Source organism: Monodon monoceros, unplaced genomic scaffold (genome assembly GCF_005190385.1).
Source record: "Monodon monoceros isolate NGI ecotype Baffin Bay Population unplaced genomic scaffold, NGI_Narwhal_1 Super_Scaffold_19, whole genome shotgun sequence".
Taxonomy (NCBI): domain Eukaryota; kingdom Metazoa; phylum Chordata; class Mammalia; order Artiodactyla; family Monodontidae; genus Monodon; species Monodon monoceros.
This window is the reverse complement of record NW_021703775.1, coordinates 35,097,788-35,103,067: the sequence shown is the minus strand read 5'-3', so window position 1 is coordinate 35,103,067 and position 5,280 is coordinate 35,097,788.

Here is a 5,280-nt window from a genome sequence, read left to right as displayed (position 1 = left end):
TCTGCTAACTGGCTGCTTCGGTTTATCCATAGTTTGTGACTTTACACATATTCAGTGCAGGTTAGCAGGGGATTCTGTTCATCATCACTCAGGAATCCAGGCTGATGGAGACTCCTCATTAGTGTGCTTCTTGGATAACTGTGGCAGAGGTAAGGAAACATGGAGAACTGTGTAGGGGCACTTAAAACATCTGCCCAGAACTGATATGTATTACTTGTGCTCACATTTCACCTGCCAAAGCAAGGCACATGGCCACAACCAACTCCAAAGTGGGCCAGGAAGAGCAATCCTACCAATATCCAGGAAGAGAACCGAAATATCTGTGAACAGTCCTTGTGATTTCTTCATCATAATGTTTGCATGCTCACTTAAACTTCTCATAAATGAAGATTAAATTGAAAATTATGGTCCTGCATTTTTTTTTTTTAATTTTTAAAAATTAAGACATGTCAGCACATTTACCGACATAAAATTGTACAAATGAGCACAAATCCACAACACACATGCATCATGCTCAGTTAAAAACCAGTTAAATGTTCAGATGCATCAATTTGGCAAATTCTCTGTTGAGGCAAAATTATATTGTAGCCGATTATGCAACAAAAACAACAGACTAACAAGTAAGTGTGGTGTCATAATACTGTATCCTCTTATAAGTATTTTAAGCAATCCTTGTAACTTTTAGTTCCTTCTTCTCTAACCTTTATATTTAAGATAATTAGTTCTACTAATAGATATGCTAATGGTTTAACCTTGAAATAAAATTTTTGAAAATCTACTACTCCTTTCTCAGGCTTCTGAGTCAGCTTAATTTAAAAGTACCCTGAAATTACTATTTGCAAATATTTATCTTACTCCTGCATATCTAAAATAAATAAATTAATTAAATGCTAATGATAATAAAAGACAGGAACTGTCATCCATAACTCTTCTTTAAATTTATTTATTTAGCTGCACCGGGTCTTAGTTGGGACCTTTTAGTTGCAGAAAGATCCCACATGCTGCAACTAAAAGAAGATCCCGCATGCCATAACACTTGATTTTAAAATTTTAGTGTGTTCAACAAAGTAGCATCCTTCCTCTACTCCTTAATAAGCAAATGTTATATAGTTAAATTAAAAAACAAATCTATCCTAACAAATACATTTGTCTAATTTACATATTGAAATTCTCCCTAAAATTTCATTTGGAAAAAAGTTCCAATGCTAAAATTAATTTTGAGAACTACTTCTGTAGATCACTTTCTTTGTCATGAATCCATTTCGTATTTATCTGACTTTTAGATCTCTTTTATTTTGAAAAATCTTCTAAAAATGCAAATGTGGTCTCTTGTGTCTCATGACTTTCAGACTTTCTTCAGTCTCTGCTTTGTTAGCCATCCTAGCAAGACTCCCTAGTTAACAAAATACCAGAGTTTTAAAAGCAGTTTACACTGCATATTTGTAAAAAATTTTTTCCATAAACCTAGAGAATGAGGCAAGAATTTATTTTCTACAATCCCATGCATGCTTATTACTTGGCTAACAAAATTAAGCCCTCCTGACCTTATATCATTGCTCCTTCTCAACCCCTCAGCTTCGGTTTTATTGAATAAAACATGGTGAAAGAGTGTTTTTCTCAGAATTTTCAAAAGATATAAATATTAGCATGACCCAAATGTTTCAATCAAACCAGTTACTGCTCTTGTGGTCTCATCTATATATTGGTTGTACACTGGCTTTATTAGTCACATCCATCTTCAGCCAGCAACATTTAAAAAATTCAGTAGAATGTTCATGGTTTCTATGATAAACTCTTTGAGAAAGTGAGCTGAGTTTACCATTTCTAGTCAGATCATTTCAGTTGCATAAAACAGGCAATTCAACTTAAAATGACTTAAATAAATAAAAAGGAATTTATTGGCTTACATAATTGAAAAGTCCATGTGTAGACAGGAGAAGGAGGGTCTCATTTTAAAGGTTTAAACTCTGTCACCAAGATTTAGTTACTCTGCATCCTTCACTCTGTCTTCCCCTGAGTTGTCTTCACTCTCAGGTTCCATGTGGTAGCCCCCAGAAACTTCAGGCACATATTCACTCAGATTCAAATTTATAGAAGAGGCATTGTCTCTTCCCTGTTGTTCCTTAACAAGTCCCAGGATCCACTTTGATTGGACCATTTTATTCACATGTCCTTGGCCAAGGGATACTAGGGTCTGTATCAGGAATTCTTTGGGCTGCAAGTAACAGAAAAATCTAACAGTAGTTTAAACAATGTAGACATTTATGATCTCATTTAACAAGAAAATTGAAGGTAAGCAGTTCAAAGGCTAGTGCCATTTATTGAAGTTCATCCTTTTTCGGTCATCTATAATACCCATCTGGCATAAATCAAGTTACTGTATATGTATGGATCAGTTTTTTGACTCTATTCTGCTTCCACTGGTCAATTTTTTATCGCTGGGCCATTGTCAATATGTTTTACTTAATATATATTTATAAGAAGTCTTGATATGTGATACAGCAAATCTTCCCCAGTTCTTCTTGAGTAGTATCTTGGCTATTTTTGAGTCTTGGATTTTCCATATAAATTCTGTCAAGCTTGGCAAGTTAAAGAAATCCATCTAAGATTTCAATCGAAATTAATTTGGATAGATCAATTTTGAAAGACGTGTCTTCTTTATAATATTGTCTTTCTAGCCAACAGTGTGATTATATTTCTCAATGTATATTTTTTTAAGATATTTTTTCTTTTGATGTGGACCATTTTTAAAGTCTTTATTGAATTTGTTACTTCTATTTCTTTTTTCTTTGTGGGGGGGTACGCGGGCCTCTCACTGTTGTGGCCTCTCCCGTTGTGGAGCACAGGCTCCGGACACCCAGGCTCAGCGGCCATGGCTCACAGGCCTAGCCGCTCCGCAGCATGTGGGATCTTCCCGGAACAGGGCACGAACCCATGTCCCCTGCATCAGCAGGCAGACTCTCAATCACTGCACCACCAGGGAAGCCCTGTTACTTCTATTTTTATGTTTTGGTTTTTTGGCCACGAGGCATGTGGGATCCCAGCTCCCCGACCAGGGATCAAACCTGCACCCCCTACATTGGAGGGCAAAGTTTTAACCACTGGACAGCCAGGGAAGTCCCTGTATGTCTGTTTTCATTAAAGTTTTATAATTTTCTCTATAAGGCCTTGCCTAATATCCAAAGGATGTTATAATTTTTTCTTGCTATCATAAAAATTATTTCTTAAAATATTATTTTCCTAATTGCATATAAAATGCATTTAAATTTTGTATATAAATCTTGTATCAGACATTTTGACAAATTCTTTAAGTCTAATGATTTGTCAGCAGACCCTTGGATTTTTCTATGTAGAAAATCATATCACCTGAAAATAATGATGGTTTTATTCATTTCCTTCCAATCCTTTAACTTTTTTTTCTCTTATTGCAGAACTTCTTCTTTTACTTAAGTATTTCTATGTCCTCATATTATAGTTCCTGTAAATTCAATTCAGGTATACTTTTGTATGTTTTTTTTTTCTTACCTGATAATGTCTATTTTTCAATTGGTGAGTTGGGTCCATTTACTGATATATTTGGATTTATTTCTTACCATTTTATCTCATACTTTTCTCTTTAAAAATTAAAAAACATCTTTTTACTTTAAAAAATGTTATTTTCTCTTGCTGCTATCTACTGCATTAAATAAAATTTAGTTACCTCACTCTCTATTGTATTTTGGAATAGTACATTCTACATATATTCTTTAGCTATATCCTTAATATAAACATTTAGAGTCTGGAATTGCTAAATATATCTACCTTGATCATGAATAAAACAAGGGCCTGGAATAGTTTTCCTGTGTTCACTCTACCCCATTGTTCATGTTATTACCATTAGTATTTTGGCTTCATCTTATTTTTGTACTCCCTGATGAGTCATTATTATTATCATTGTTTTATATGAATAATACCCGTTTAGATCTTCCCCATATATTTACCTGCTCCCATTGCCCTCTGCTATTCTTTTCTTTTGAGAAGGGTCTCTCATTCCTTTCTTGTGGTATGATTTATTTAATTATGAAGTGTATCCTTTAGTAGGGAGTCTCAATTTTTGGTCTCTCAAGTTATAGTTTAGCTGGGTATAAAATTTTAGGCTGACATTTATTTGCTCTTGTTACTTGGAATATATTATGCCATTGTCTTCTGACTTATATTGTTACAACTGAAAAGTCAATTTCAATCTAATTTTATTCTATTGGCATGGTGAGTTCAAGGATTTCTAGAGATCAAGGAAAAGACAGAACAATGAGATGGCAGTATTGCATAATAATGCTTATTAGGTGGCACTTGGACAGAACTGCATGAAAGGAAAAGTCACTCACAGCAAGAGATTTTTCCAGAGACAGCAGCATGGGGCCACCACTCAGAAGAGGAAAAGGGCAATGGAACTCCCAAGGAGACAGGAATCAGAGAGGGGGCTACATGTCTAGGATATGTCACTCAGTGGTAAGGTGGTGAATCTCTGGGTCAGAGATCTCTGAAGGGCAGCCCAGTTTGGGGTCTTTTATAGCTACAAGGTTAGTCTTATCTATAGCTAGAAGAGTTTGGGTACAGTTTTGTGGGATATGTCAAATAGGTAGTATCTAAGTGGCTAGAAATCTGCTTATTTGGTCTACACTTAAAACAATTGGATGTATAAAAATTTGACTTTGGTGCTGGTGGGTTTTGATCTAATGGTCCTAGCCTGCTGTGAATAAGTAAACAACATAGGAACCAATATACAGAGGTCATCTTTAACCTATTTATTTAATAATTGGGCAATCTATCTTTTCTCTCTGGATGTTTTTAAGATCTCCTCTTTATCTTTATCTAGGTGTAGATTTTTTTTTCTGTCTTCTTGCCACTATGTCTCCTGAACGTCCCAAGAATGTTCCCAACTCAAAGTTTTTGCATGTCCTAGAACTGCAGCTTGGAAAGCAATTCCTCCAGATATATTTTTGGCTTGCTTCCCCAACTGGTTCAAGTCTCTGCTCAATTACTTCCTGAGAGAGGTCTTCCCTGACCCCAATGTCAAACTTTCTTCCCTTACCCTTTATTTTTCTTCATAGAACCTTTTATATACTACTTGACATTTTCTTAAATATTTATTTGTTCATCATCTGCCTCCCTCTCCCAAGAATATATACCTACAAGGGCACAGACTCGGTTTTATTCACTACTGTGTCCCTAGTACCTAGAATAGTACCTAGAACACTAGGTTCTTCATAAGTATTTGTTGACTTAATGAATTAATAGCCT